General features: G+C 45.9%; 1 pseudogene; it reads left to right on the top strand.

Annotated features, from left to right (window-relative positions):
* LOC112227464 overlaps positions 1-15000 on the top strand; it is a 79369-nt pseudogene that overhangs the window by 14388 nt on the left and 49981 nt on the right.

Raw genomic sequence — 15000 nt, 5'->3', positions numbered from 1 at the left:
TTCATCATTCACTATGAACTGGACTGTGTGTTTACAGGCAGTAGGGTGTGAACTGGACTGTTGTTTACAGGCAGTAGGGCCTGTCATCATTCACTATGAACTGGACTGTGTGTTTACAGGCAGTAGGGCCTGTCATCATTCACTTTGAACTGGACTGTGTGTTTATAGGCAGTAGGGCCTGTCATCATTCACTATGAACTGGACTGTGTGTTTACAGGCAGTAGGGCCTGACATCATTCACTATGAACTGGACTGTGTGTTTACAGGCAGTAGGGCCTGACATCATTCACTATGAACTGGACTGTGTGTTTACAGGCAGTAGGGCCTGTCATCATTCACTATGAACTGGACTGTGTGTTTACAGGCAGTAGGGCCTGACATCATTCACTATGAACTGGACTGTGTGTTTACAGGCAGTAGGGCCTGACATCATTCACTATGAACTGGACTGTGTGTTTATAGGCAGTAGGGCCTGACATCATTCACTATGAACTGGACTGTGTGTTTATAGGCAGTAGGGCCTGTCATCATTCACTATGAACTGGACTGTGTGTTTACAGGCAGTAGGGCCTGTCATCATTCACTTTGAACTGGACTGTGTGTTTACAGGCAGTGTTTGTAGGGCCTGTCATCATTCACTATGAACTGGACTGTGTGTTTACAGGCAGTAGGGGGCCTAGGGTTCATCATTCACTTTGAACTGGACTGTGTGTTTACAGGCAGTAGGGCCTGTCATCATTCACTATGAACTGGACTGTGTGTTTATAGGCAGTAGGGCCTGTGATCATTGCTTTGCACTAGACTGTGTGTTTACAGGCAGTAGGGCCTGACATCATTCACTATGAACTGGACTGTGTGTTTACAGACAGTAGGGCCTGTCATCATTCACTTTGAACTGGACTGTGTGTTTACAGGCAGTTACAACAGCGTGACTTTAGATCATTAGAACACATTCACCAGAAGCCACAAAAACACCTGCATGGATTTATGTAAATAGGTAAATACCACGGGAGTCCTCTTACATTTGGGAACTTTACAGTCCTATTGATTAATAAACAACTATGGGAAGGTAGGCTCTCTCTCCCTCGAGGCTCTCTCTCCCTCAGTTATGCACATCAGCAACAACAAGATCAACAACTAATGCTAGCCAGAGCAAGATTAGCTCAAATCTAACCAAGGAACATTAGATAAACCCTTTCAAACTATTTTAGCTAGTTGGGGAACTGTGGCATCCTCGTCCTTCATTGTTGTACCAACCAAGAACCCAAGCTAACTGGCTAAAGTTGGCTAGCTTGCTAGCTACCAACTTCCAGAAACAAATGAGAGAACACCTCACTCTAATCATTTCAATCGCCATAGCAGAGCGGGTTAGGCTGTTTACATGTAATCTAGAGCGTCCGTGACTAACTATTCTTTATTTTGGCTACGTTTTCTGACACCGGTCATATCTAGCGGATTGTTCCGCGTTTTAAATTCTTCAGTTATTCTGCGCTCTGGCACACTCAGACGAGAGTTCTCTCTGGCACACTCTCTGGCACACTCAGACGAGAGTTCTCTCTGGCACACTCTCTGGCACACTCAGACGAGAGTTCTCTCTGGCACACTCTCTGGCACACTCAGACGAGAGTTCTCTCTGGCACACTCTCTGGCACACTCAGACGAGAGTTCTCTCTGGCTCTGCTAACTGGATAATAGTCGTTCAAGTTCTTCCTAGCAAACCAAATGACACCTGCATCTCTAGCTGTGTATAGCCACCGAAATAGATATGAGTGGAACATGTCAGTCACTCACCTGCCTCTCCAATGACATCACATCCTCCTAGCAGCTAGCTAGCTAGATAACGTTAAGCTTTGTGTTTTTAGCTTGCTACATCAATAGATACGCTAGCCTATTAGCCACGTTATGACTGACTTGTGATCACTGCCCTCACTAATTAGACTGTAGTGATATTCCCAGCCTTATTTACATTGGTCTGTTTTTGTCCAAAATATGGAGTCATTGAAACTTAAACAGTATATCCAAAATGGAGGCAGCAAACAATATACCAGGTCAGCTGTGATTTACAACTTGATTGCAATATTTTTGGGACTAGCAAGAAATGTATTGGAGAATCCTATTACTCATGCATTGAACTGCATCCATCTAGTCTGCCAACCATGCCTTAGTGTACATCACGGAATGTTGAGTCAAATAGAAACCATTTTATTAAGTTGGCTTTGTAGCATGAACTAGGAATTTGATATTTTTGACTGATATTATGATTGTCTGTTCGTTTCATATCTGCAAGTAGTTAAAATGCTGTTAGTGCCACTTGAAATGCACACACGCGTGCACACACACACACACATACACACACACACACACACACACACAGATAGAGACCAGGGCGATAACAGAGACCCGGGAGATAACAGAGACCCGGGAGATAACAGAGACCCGGGAGATAACAGAGACCCGGGAGATAACAGAGACCCGGGAGATAACAGAGACCCGGGAGATAACAGAGACCCGGGAGATAACAGAGACCCGGGAGATAACAGAGAGCCGGGAGATTACATAGACAACAGAGAACATAGACAACTTAGTCTGACTCATTTCATAGCTCAGTAACTCTTACCCAAACTCTACCTTGTAGTCTTACAGATATTGTAAACGGAGCCTGTTGTCATCTTTAAAGGAAGACATTGGTATTCACCAACAACTGCCTACTCTATCTGTCTGCCCTGTGAGGAAGTGATACTGTGATTACTTGAAACCATCAGCCTCCAATTAAACAATTGAATAATTAACACCAATTGTCCCTCCTCTTCTCCCACCACTGCCAAGATGAAAGTTTTCACAGTTTTTAGCTTTTTCGAGACTTGTGCCCACGACAGCATATGTGGTGTGTGTGTTTGTGTGTTTTAATGTCACATGCACAAGTACAGTGAAATGCCTTTCTCCCAAACCCAACAGCGCACTAATCAATATCAATGTACAGTCGTGGCCAGAAGTTTTGAGAATGACACAAATATGAATTTCCACAAAGTTTGCTGCTTCAGTGTATTTAGATATTTTTATCAGATGTTACTATGGAATACTGAAGTATAATTACAAGCATTTCATAAGTGTCAAAGGCTTTTATTGACACTTACTTGAAGTTAATGCAAAGAGTCAATATTTGCAGTGTTGACCCTTCTTTTTCAGGACCTCTGCAATCCACCCTGGCATGCTGTCAATTAACTTCTGGGCCATATCCTGACTGATGGCAGGCCATTCTTGCATAATCAATGCTTGGAGTTTGTCAGAATTTGTGGGTTTTTGTTTGTCCACCCGCCTCTTGAGGATTAACCACAAGTTCTCAATGGGATTAAGGTCTGGGGACTTTCCTGGCTATGGACCCAAAATATTGATGTTTTGTTCCCAGAGCCACTTAGTTATCACTTGTGCCTCATGGCAAGGTGCTCCATCATGCTGAAAAAGGCATTGTTCATCACCAAACTGTTCCTGGATGGTTGGGAGAAGTTGCTCTCGGAGGATGTGTTGGTACCATTCTTTATTCATGGCTGTGTTCTTAGGCAAAACTGTGAGTGAGCCCAATCCCTTGGCTGAGAAGCAACCCCACACACGAATGGTCTCCGGATGCTTTACTGTTGGCATGACACAGGACTGATGGTAGCGCTCACCTTGTCTTCTCCGGACAAGCTTTTTTTCCGGATGCCCCAAACATTTGGAAAGGGGGTTCATCAGGGAAAATGACTTTACCCCAGTCCTCAGTAGTCCAATCCCTGTACCCTTTGCAGATTATCAGTCTGTCCCTGATGTTTTTCCTGGAGAGAAGTGGCTTCTTTGCTGCCCTTCTTGACACCAGGCCATCCTCCAAAAGTCTTCGCCTCACTGTGCATGCAGATGCACTCACACCTGCCTGCTGCCATCACTGAGCAAGCTCTGTACTGGTGGTGCCCCGATCCCGCAGCTGAATCAACTTTAGGAGACGGTCCTGGCGCTTGCTGGACTTTCTTGGGCGCCGTGAAGCCTTCTTCACAACAATTGAACCGCTCTCCTTGAAGTTCTTGATGATCCGATAAATGGTTGATTTAGGTGCAATCTAACTGGCAGCGATATCCTTGCCTGTGAAGCGCTTTTTGTACAAAGCAATGATGACGGCACGTGTTTCCTTACAGGTAACCATGGTTGACAGAGGAAGAACAATGATTTCAAGCACCACCTTTTGAAGCTTCCAAAGCTTTGAAGCTTCCAGTCTGTTATTCAAACTCAATCAGCATGACAGAGTGAACTCCAGCCTTGTCCTTGTCAACACTCACACCTGTGTTAACTAGAAAATCACTGACATGATGTCAGCTGGTCCTTATTTGGCTGGGCTGAAATGCAGTGGAAATGTTTTTTTTTTGTTCCAGGGTCAATAGCTATATACAGGGTCTGTTCCAGGGTCAGTAGTTATATACAGGGTCTGTTCCAGGGTCAGTAGTTATATACAGGGTCTGTTCCAGGGTCAGTAGCTATATTCAGGGTCTGTTCCAGGGTCAGTAGCTATATAGAGTGTCAGTTCCAGGGTCAGTAAGCTATATACAGGGTCAGTAGCTATATACAGGGTCAGTTCCAGGGTCAGTAGCTATATACAGGGTCAGTAGCTATATACAGGGTCAGTTCCAGGGTCAGTAGTTATATACAGGGTCAGTAGTTATATACAGGGTCAGTTCCAGGGTCAGTAGCTATATACAGGGTCAGTAGTTATATACAGGGTCAGTTCCAGGGTCAGTAGCTATATATAGAGTCAGTTCCAGGGTCAGTAACTATATACAGGGTCAGTAGCTATATACAGGGTCAGTAGCTATATAGAGGGTCAGTTCCAGGGTCAGTAGCTATATCCAGGGTCAGTAGCTATATAGAGGGTCTGTTCCAGGGTCAGTAACTATATACAGGGTCAGTAGTTATATACAGGGTCAGTAGCTATATACAGGGTCAGTTCCAGGGTCAGTAGCTATATAGAGGGTCAGTAGTTATATACAGGGTCAGTAGTTATATACAGGGGTTCAGGGTCAGTAGCTATATACAGGGTCAGTTCCAGGGTCAGTAGCTATGTATAGAGTCAGTTCCAGGGTCAGTAACTATATACAGGGTCAGTAGCTATATACAGGGTCAGTAGCTATATAGAGGGTCAGTTCCAGGGTCAGTAGCTATATCCAGGGTCAGTAGCTATATAGAGGGTCTGTTCCAGGGTCAGTAACTATATACAGGGTCAGTAGTTATATACAGGGTCAGTTCCAGGGTCAGTAACTATATACAGGGTCAGTTCCAGGCTCAGTAACTATACACAGGGTCAGTAGCTATATACAGGGTCAGTAGCTATATAGAGGGTCAGTTCCAGGGTCAGTAGCTATATCCAGGGTCAGTAGCTATATAGAGGGTCTGTTCCAGGGTCAGTAGCTATATCCAGGGTGTGTTCCAGGGTCAGTAGCTATATACAGGGTCAGTTCCAGGGTCAGTAGTTATATACAGGGTCTGTTCCAGGGTCAGTAGTTATATACAGGGTCTGTTCCAGGGTCAGTAGCTATATTCAGGGTCTGTTCCAGGGTCAGTAGCTATATAGAGTGTCAGTTCCAGGGTCAGTAAGCTATATACAGGGTCAGTAGCTATATACAGGGTCAGTTCCAGGGTCAGTAGCTATATACATGGGTTCAGTAGCTATATACAGGGTCAGTTCCAGGGTCAGTAGCTATATACTGGGTCAGTAGTTATATACAGGGTCAGTTCCAGGGTCAGTAGCTATATACAGGGTCAGTAGCTATATACAGGGTCAGTTCCAGGGTCAGTAGCTATATACATGGTCAGTTCCAAGGTCAGTAGCTATATACAGGGTCAGTAGTTATATACAGGGTCAGTAGTTAAATACAGGGTCAGCAGCTATATAGAGAGTCAGTTCCAGGGTCAGTAGTTATACAGGGTCAGTCCCAGGGTCAGTAGCTATATACAGGGTCAGTAGTTATATACAGGGTCAGTAGCTATATACAGGGTCAGTAGCCATATACAGGGTCAGTAGCTATATACAGGGTCAGTTCCAGGGTCAGTAGCTATATACATGGTCAGTTCCAGGGTCAGTAGCTATATACAGGGTCAGTTCCAGGGTCAGTAGCTATATACAGGGTCAGTTCCAGGGTCAGTAGCTATATACAGGGTCAGCTCCAGGGTCAGTAGCTATATACAGGGTCAGTAGTTATATACAGGGTCAGTAGTTATATACAGGGTCAGTTCCAGGGTCAGTAGCTATAAACAGGGTCAGTTCCAGGGTCAGTAGCTATATACAGGGTCAGTAGCTATATACAGAGTCAGTTCCCGGGTCAGTAGCTATATACAGGGTCAGTATCTAGCGATATACAGGGTCAGTAGCTATATACAGGGTCAGTTCCAGGGTCAGTTGTTATATACAGGGTCAGTAGGTATATACAGGGTCAGTAGCTATATACAGGGTCAGTACCAGGGTCAGTAGCTATGTACAGGGTCAGTTCCAGGGTCAGTAGCTATATACAGGGTCAGTAGTTATATACAGGGTCATTAGTTATATACAGGGTCAGTAGCTATATAGAGAGTCTGTTCCAGGGTCAGTAGTTATACAGGGTCAGTCCCAGGGTCAGTAGCTATATACATGGTCAGTAGTTATATACAGGGTCAGTAGCTATATACAGGGTCAGTAGTTATATACAGGGTCAGTTCCAGGGTCAGTAGCTATACAGGGTCAGTTCCAGGGTCAGTAGCTATATACAGGGTCAGTAGCTATATACAGGGTCAGTAGTTATATACAGGGTCAGTTCCAGGGTCAGTAGCTACAAACAGGGTCAGTTACAGGGTCAGTAGATATATACAGGGTCAGTAGCTATATACAGGGTCAGTTCCAGGGTCAGTAGCTCTATACAGGGTCAGTAGTTATATACAGGGTCAGTTCCATGATCAGTAGCTATATCCATGTTCAGTAGCTATATACAGGGTCAGTTCCAGGGTCAGTAGCTATATCCATGGTCAGTGGCTATTTACAGGGTCAGTAGCAATATAGAGGGTCAGTTCCAGGGTCAGTAGTTATATACAGGGTCAGTAAGCTATATACAGGGTCAGTTCCAGGGTCAGTAGCTCTATACAGGGTCAGTAGTTATATACAGGGTCAGTTCCATGATCAGTAGCTATATCCATGGTCAGTAGCTATATACAGGGTCAGTTCCAGGGTCAGTTCCAGGGTCAGTTCCAGGGTCAGTAGCTATATACAGGGTCAGTTCCAGGGTCAGTAGCTATATACTGGGTCAGTAGTTATATACAGGGTCAGTTCCAGTGTCAGTAGCTATATACAGGGTCAGTAGCTATATACAGGGTCAGTTCCAGGGTCAGTAGCTATATACATGGTCAGTTCCAGGGTCAGTAGCTATATACAGGGTCAGTTCCAAGGTCAGTAGCTATATACAGGGTCAGTAGTTATATACAGGGTCAGTAGTTATATACAGGGTCAGTGCCAGGGTCAGTAAGCTATATACAGGGTCAGTTCCAATACCATATTTACAATGTGCAGGGATACTGGAGTGATAGAGGTCGATACTGTCTGTATCGGAGTAAGGTGACAGGGATACTGGACTGATGGAGGTCGATACTGTCTGTATCGGGGTAACGTGACAGGGATACTGCAGTGATGGAGGTCGATACTGTCTGTATCGGGGTAAGGTGACAGGGATACTGGAGTGATGGAGGTAGATACTGTCTGTATCGGGGTAAGGTGACAGGGATACTGGAGTGATGGAGGTCGATACTGTCTGTATTGGGGTAAGGTGACAGGGATACTGGAGTGATGGAGGTGACAGGGATACTGTCTGTATCTGTATTGGGGTAAGGTGACAGGGATACTGGAGTGATGGAGGTTGATGCTGTCTGTATTGGGGTAAGGTGACAGGGATACTGGAGTGATGGAGGTTGATGCTGTCTGTATCAAAGTAAGCTGACGAGGCATCAGGATATACGGCACCTTCAGAAAGTATTCAGACCCCTTCGCTGTTTCCACATTTTGTTACGTTACAGTCTTATTCTAAAATTGATTAGACGTGACGCTTGGCATTCAGGCGAAATAGTTCAATCTTGGTTTCATCAGACCAGAGAATCTTGTTTCTCATGGTCTGATAGCCTTTTTGGTCTTTAAGTGCCTTTTGGCAAACTCCCAAGCAGGCTGCCATGTGCCTTTTACTGAGGTGTGCCTTCCGTCTGGCCACTCTACCATAAAAACCTGATTGGTGGAGTGCCTCAGAGATGGTTGTCCTTCTGGAAGGTTTTCCCATCTCCACAGAGGAGATGGGAGCTCTGTCAGAGTGACCATCACGTTCTTGGTCACCTTTTCAAAAAAATCTATTTTAGAATGAGGCTGTAATGAAACAAAATGTGGAAAAAGTCAGAGGGTCTGCGTTCTTTCCGAAGTCACTGTATGTGTTTGTTTGTTTGAGTGTGAGTGTCTATGTCAGTGAGAGAGAGCGAGAGAGAGAAACGTTGAGATAATTCATCTAGGATGCATCTCACAATTTCCTTAAATCTTTCACTCAGGCTTTTCACCAATTAATTATATCACCCTATTTTGATAATAGGCTATTGATTTTCTGGTATTTCTGGGGATAACATCAGTTGATCCCCTTGTGGACCAAATCTATCCATGAAAAAAATAAATTTTATGGCCTGATCCCAGATCTGTCATGGATGTACTTTAGAAGGACAGTACAGATTAGGGTTGTCACGATACCACGGTACTCCATGTTTCATAGCCAAATAGAAAACACAAAGCAGACAGAACTCTATGGCTCTTTAAAAACCTGCTCTATATAAAATATTGTGTGATACAAAGTAAAAAGTGATGGCTAGTTATATCTGGGATCTCGTGGTCAAGTCCAGATGTATTGTCCTGTATAGGGGAGGAATGGAGGAGGGTTAGAGAGAGAGGGTTAGGGGAGGGAGGGAAGAGAGAGAGAGGGTTAGGGGAGGAAGGGAGGAGGGTTAGAGAGAGAGGGTTAGGGGAGGGAGGGAAGAGAGAGAGAGGGTTAGGGGGAGGGAGGGAAGAAGGGAGAGAGAGAGAGAGAGAGAGAGGGTTAGGGGAGGGAGGAGAGAGAGGGAAGAGAGGTTTAGGGGGAGGGAGGGGAGAGAGGGAAGAGAGGTTTAGGGGGAGGGAGGGGAGAGAGGGGAGAGAGAGAGGGTTTAGGGGGAGGGAGGGGAGAGAGGGAAGAGAGAGAGGGTTTAGGGGGGAGGGAGGGAGGAGGGAAGAGAGAGAGGGTTTAGGGAGGGAGGGAAGGAGAGAGGGTTAGAGAGAGAGGGTTAGGAGGGGAGGGAAGGAAGAGAGGGAAGAGAGAGAGGGTTAGGGGAGGGAAGGAAGAGAGAGAGGGTTAGGGGAGGGAAGGAAGAGAGGGAAAAGCGAGACGGTTAGGGGAGGCAGGGAAGAGAGGGAAGAGAGAGAGGGTTGGGGGAGGGAGGGGAGTGGGGAGAGTGGGAAGAGAGAGAGGGTTGGGGGAGGGAAGAGAGGGAGGGAAGAGAGAGAGGGTTAGCCGGAGGAAAGAGAGGGAAGAGAGAAAAGAGGGAGAGGGTCAGGGGGGGGAGGGAGGGAGGGAAGGAAGGAAGTGAGGGAAGAGAGGAAAGAGAGAGAGGGGGAGGGAAGAGAGGGGGAGAGAGAGAGGGTTAGCCGGAGGAAAGAGAGTGAAGAGAGAAAAGAGGGAGAGGGTTAGGGTGAGGGAAGAGAAGAAAGAGAGAGGGGAGGAGGGAAGAGAGGGTGAGAGAGAGAGAGGGTTAGCGGGAGGAAAGAGAGGGAAGAGAGGAAAGAGAGAGAGGGTTAGGGGGAGGGAGGGAAGGAAGGAAGTGAGGGAAGAGAGGAAAGAGAGAGAGGGGGAGGGAAGAGAGGGGGGGGAGAGAGAGGGTTAGCGGGAGGAAAGAGAGGGAAGAGAGGAAAGAGAGAGAGGGTTAGGGGAGGGAGGGAAGGAAGTGAGGGAAGAGAGGAAAGAGAGAGAGGGGGAGGGGGGAGAGAGGGAGAGGGGGAGAGAGAGAGGGTTAGGGGGAGGAAAGAGAGGGAAGAGAGGAAAGAGAGAGAGGGTTAGGGGAGGGAGGGAGGAAGTGAGGGAAGAGAGGAAAGAAAGAGAGGGTTAGGGGGAAGAGGGAAGTGGGAAGAGAGAGGGTTAGGGGGAGGGAGGGAATGGAAAAGAGAGGGTTAGCGGAGGGAGGGGAGGGAGGGAGGGAAGAGAGGGAAGAAAGAGAGGGTTAGGGGAGGGAGGGAAGAAAGAGAGGGTTAGGGGAGGGAGGGAAGAAAGAGAGGGTTAGGGGGAGGGAGGGAGGGAGGGAAGAAAGAGAGGGTTAGGGGAGGGAGGGAAGAAAGAGAGGGTTAGGGGGAAGAGGGAAGAAAGAGAGGGTTAGGGGGAGGGAGGGAAGAAAGAGAGGGTTAGGGGGAGGGAGGGAAGAAAGAGAGGGTTAGGGGGAGGGAGGGAAGAAAGAGAGGGTTAGGGGGAGGGAGGGAAGAAAGAGAGGGTTAGGGGGAGGGAGGGGAGAGAGGGAAGAAAGAGAGGGTTAGGAGGAGGGAGGGAAGAGTTGCGGGTGGTCAGAGGAGAGAGAGGGATGGGAGAGGAGAGAGAGAGAGGATATTCAGCATTCATCTGGTGTTTTGTGTTCATGAACTGCTTGCCTCTTTTCATCAGCAGGGAATCCATCAGATACATTTTCCCCCGGTTACCGTTACCGATAGTCACGTCCGAGGGATTTTTTTATCTAAAGTACTGTATGATTCATCTGTGTGTGTGTGGACTTTTCTAACTTTGTGTGATCTAGATGCAGAGGAGTGGTGGAAGCTGCTGTGTGTGTGTGTGTGTGTGTGTGTTTAACTCTTTGTAGAGCTGGATGCAGAGGAGTGGTGGAAGCTACTGTGTGTGTGTGTGTGTGTGTGTGTGTGTGTGTGTGTGTGTGTGTGTGTGTGTGTGTGTGTTTAACACTTTGTAGAGCTGGATGCAGAGGAGTGGTGGAAGCTACTGTGTGTTTGTGTGTGTGTGTGTTTAACTCTTGTTTTAACTCTTTGTAGAGCTGGATGCAGAGGAGTGGTGGAAGCTACTGTGTGTGGAGTGTCTAGGAAGCTGTCTGAATGACATCAGCCTGGGAGAACCAGACCTGTTAGCAACGGGGGTGCAACGGGAGCAGAACGGTGAGTCCCCAATTAGAACACTGGCTAATGTCAAACCTTCCCCGAACTGGTTAGCAGTTTACTTTACTGGCCTTGACGTGTTAGTGCAACTGAGTCCTTAGAGGTTTGTGAGAAGGGAATGGTGAGTCCACTATTAGCCCCTGCCAATAGAAGCCTTTTCAGGTCCATCTCTATAAATCCCCCCCGACCAGCACAGGACTTGTAGGTAGTTTCATTAATGGCCCATAAATGTTAGTGCAATAGAGGTGTGTGTGTGTGTATTTATGTGTGTATGTTTTTTTATGTGTGCTATGTGTGTGTGTGTGTACATGTGTCTTCCTGGCCTAATGAGAGGTGTTGTGCATCACTGCCTCTCCTCATAATGAAGCTTGTCACAGAGATGGATGAGATTATAGAGGCTGGGGCTGAGGCCATGTGAAATCACTGTGCTTCCCACACATTTCCCCCATCCAGGAAATAGAAAAGGAGAAAATGGAGAAAAGAGAGAAATACATAAAGGTATAGCTGTTTTGTTATACATAGACTAGCTGTGGAAATGATTGCAATGTGTGTGTGTGTAATTTGTAGGCTTTGGAAATCAAATAATAAAAAAAACTGTTCTGAATGGTAAAGAGGGAGTGTAACTGAACGGTTTAGAGGGAGTGTAACTGAACGGTTTAGAGGGAGTGTAACTGAACGGTTTAGAGGGAGTGTAACTGAACGGTTTAGAGGGAGTGTAACTGAACGGTTTAGAGGGAGTGTAACTGAACGGTTTAGAGGGAGTGTAACTGAACGGTTTAGAGGGAGTGTAACTGAACGGTTTAGAGGGAGTGTAACTGAACAGTAAAGAGGGAGTGTAACTGAACGGTTTAGAGGGAGTGTAACTGAACGGTTTAGAGGGAGTGTAACTGAACGGTTTAGAGGGAGTGTAACTGAACGGTTTAGAGGGAGTGTAACTGAATGGTTTAGAGGGAGTGTAACTGAATGGTTTAGAGGGAGTGTAACTGAACGGTTTAGAGGGAGTGTAACTGAACGGTTTAGAGGGAGTGTAACTGAACGGTTTAGAGGGAGTGTAACTGACCAGTAAAGTGGGAGTGTAACTGAACGGTTTAGAGGGAGTGTAACTGAACAGTAAAAAGGGAGTGTAACTGAACGGTTTAGAGGGAGTGTAACTGAACGGTTTAGAGGGACTGTAACTGAACGGTTTAGAGGGAGTGTAACTGAATGGTTTAGAGGGAGTGTAACTGAACGGTTTAGAGGGAGTGTAACTGACCAGTAAAGTGGGAGTGTAACTGAACGGTTTAGAGGGAGTGTAACTGAACGGTTTAGAGGGAGTGTAACTGAACGGTTTAGAGGGAGTGTAACTGAACGGTTTAGAGGGAGTGTAACTGACCAGTAAAGAGGGAGTGTAACTGAACGGTTTAGAGGGAGTGTAACTGAACGGTTTAGAGGGAGTGTAACTGAACGGTTTAGAGGGAGTGTAACTGAACGGTTTAGAGGGAGTGTAACTGAATGGTTTAGAGGGAGTGTAACTGAATGGTTTAGAGGGAGTGTAACTGAACGGTTTAGAGGGAGTGTAACTGAACGGTTTAGAGGGAGTGTAACTGAACGGTTTAGAGGGAGTGTAACTGAATGGTTTAGAGGGAGTGTAACTGAATGGTTTAGAGGGAGTGTAACTGAACGGTTTAGAGGGAGTGTAACTGAACGGTTTAGAGGGAGTGTAACTGAACGGTTTAGAGGGAGTGTAACTGACCAGTAAAGTGGGAGTGTAACTGAACGGTTTAGAGGGAGTGTAACTGAACAGTAAAAAGGGAGTGTAACTGAACGGTTTAGAGGGAGTGTAACTGAACGGTTTAGAGGGACTGTAACTGAACGGTTTAGAGGGAGTGTAACTGAATGGTTTAGAGGGAGTGTAACTGAACGGTTTAGAGGGAGTGTAACTGACCAGTAAAGTGGGAGTGTAACTGAACGGTTTAGAGGGAGTGTAACTGAACGGTTTAGAGGGAGTGTAACTGACCAGTAAAGTGGGAGTGTAACTGAACGGTTTAGAGGGAGTGTAACTGACCAGTAAAGTGGGAGTGTAACTGAACGGTTTAGAGGGAGTGTAACTGAACGGTTTAGAGGGAGTGTAACTGAACGGTTTAGAGGGAGTGTAACTGAACGGTTTAGAGGGAGTGTAACTGAACGGTTTAGAGGGAGTGTAACTGAACGGTTTAGAGGGAGTGTAACTGAACGGTTTAGAGGGAGTGTAACTGACCAGTAAAGTGGGAGTGTAACTGAACGGTTTAGAGGGAGTGTAGCTGAACGGTTTAGAGGAGTGTAACTGAACGGTTTAGAGGGAGTGTAACTGACCAGTAAAGTGGGAGTGTAACTGAACGGTTTAGAGGGAGTGTAACTGAACGGTTTAGAGGGAGTGTAACTGAACGGTTTAGAGGGAGTGTAACTGAACGGTTTAGAGGGAGTGTAACTGAACGGTTTAGAGGAGTGTAACTGAACGGTTTAGAGGGAGTGTAACTAAACGGTTTAGAGGGAGTGTAACTGAACGGTTTAGAGGGAGTGTAACTGACCAGTAAAGTGGGAGTGTAACTGAACGGTTTAGAGGGAGTGTAACTGAACGGTTTAGAGGGAGTGTAACTGACCAGTAAAGTGGGAGTGTAACTGAACGGTTTAGAGGGAGTGTAACTGAACAGTAAAAAGGGAGTGTAACTGAACGGTTTAGAGGGAGTGTAACTGAACGGTTTAGAGGGAGTGTAACTGAACAGTAAAAGGGAGTGTAACTGAACAGTTTAGAGGGAGTGTAACTGACCAGTAAAGTGGGAGTGTAACTGAACGGTTTAGAGGGAGTGTAACTGAACGGTTTAGAGGGAGTGTAACTGAACGGTTTAGAGGGAGTGTAACTGAACAGTAAAAAGGGGAGTGTAACTGAACGGTTTAGAGGGAGTGTAACTGAACGGTTTAGAGGGAGTGTAACTGAACGGTTTAGAGGGAGTGTAACTGAATGGTTTAGAGGGAGTGTAACTGAACGGTTTAGAGGGAGTGTAACTGAATGGTTTAGAGGGAGTGTAACTGAACGGTTTAGAGGGAGTGTAACTGAACGGTTTAGAGGGAGTGTAACTGAAAATAATCTGGGCCAAGGTTTCATTTTGATTCCACTAACATCGTCTTACTGCTCTCATAACTTTGTGCTCTGCCCTCGTTTCTTGTTTATTTATAAGAATCCGTTTTTTAATGTGAGGAATCTGAACAGCCCATCTAGTTCAATGAACAGTACTAACCTTTATCTTCCCTCTCGCAGCTTCGATGTAAAAGGACAGGGAATTATTGAATTACAGTACACTCAGAAAAGTATTCCAACCCCTTGGCTTTTTCCACATGTTGTTACGTTACAACCTTATTCTAAAATGAATTTTAAAAAACATCCTCATCAATCGACACACAATATCCCGCAATGACAAAGCAAAATATAAAATATCTCATTTACATAAGTATTCAGAACGGTTGATATGAGACTCGAAAAATTGAGCTCAGGTGCATCCTGTTACCATTGATCATCCTTGAGATGTTTCTAGAACTTGATTGGAGTCCACCTGTGGTAAATTCAATTTATTGGACATGATTTGGAAAGGCACACACCTGACTATATAAGGCCCACAGTTGACAGTGCATGTCTGAGCAAAAAACCAAGTCACGAGGTCAAAGGAATTGTCCATATAGCTCTGAGATAGTATTGTGTCAAGGCACAAGTCTGGGGAAGGGTATCAACACATTTCTGCAGCATTGAAGATCCCCTAAGAACACAGTGGCCTCCATCAATGGAAGAGGTTTGGAACCACCAAGAT

This window comes from Oncorhynchus tshawytscha, linkage group LG29 (assembly GCF_018296145.1).
Source record: "Oncorhynchus tshawytscha isolate Ot180627B linkage group LG29, Otsh_v2.0, whole genome shotgun sequence".
NCBI lineage: Eukaryota > Metazoa > Chordata > Actinopteri > Salmoniformes > Salmonidae > Oncorhynchus > Oncorhynchus tshawytscha.
Note: the sequence above shows the minus strand (reverse complement) of the source record. Positions and strands in the feature narration are given on the sequence as shown.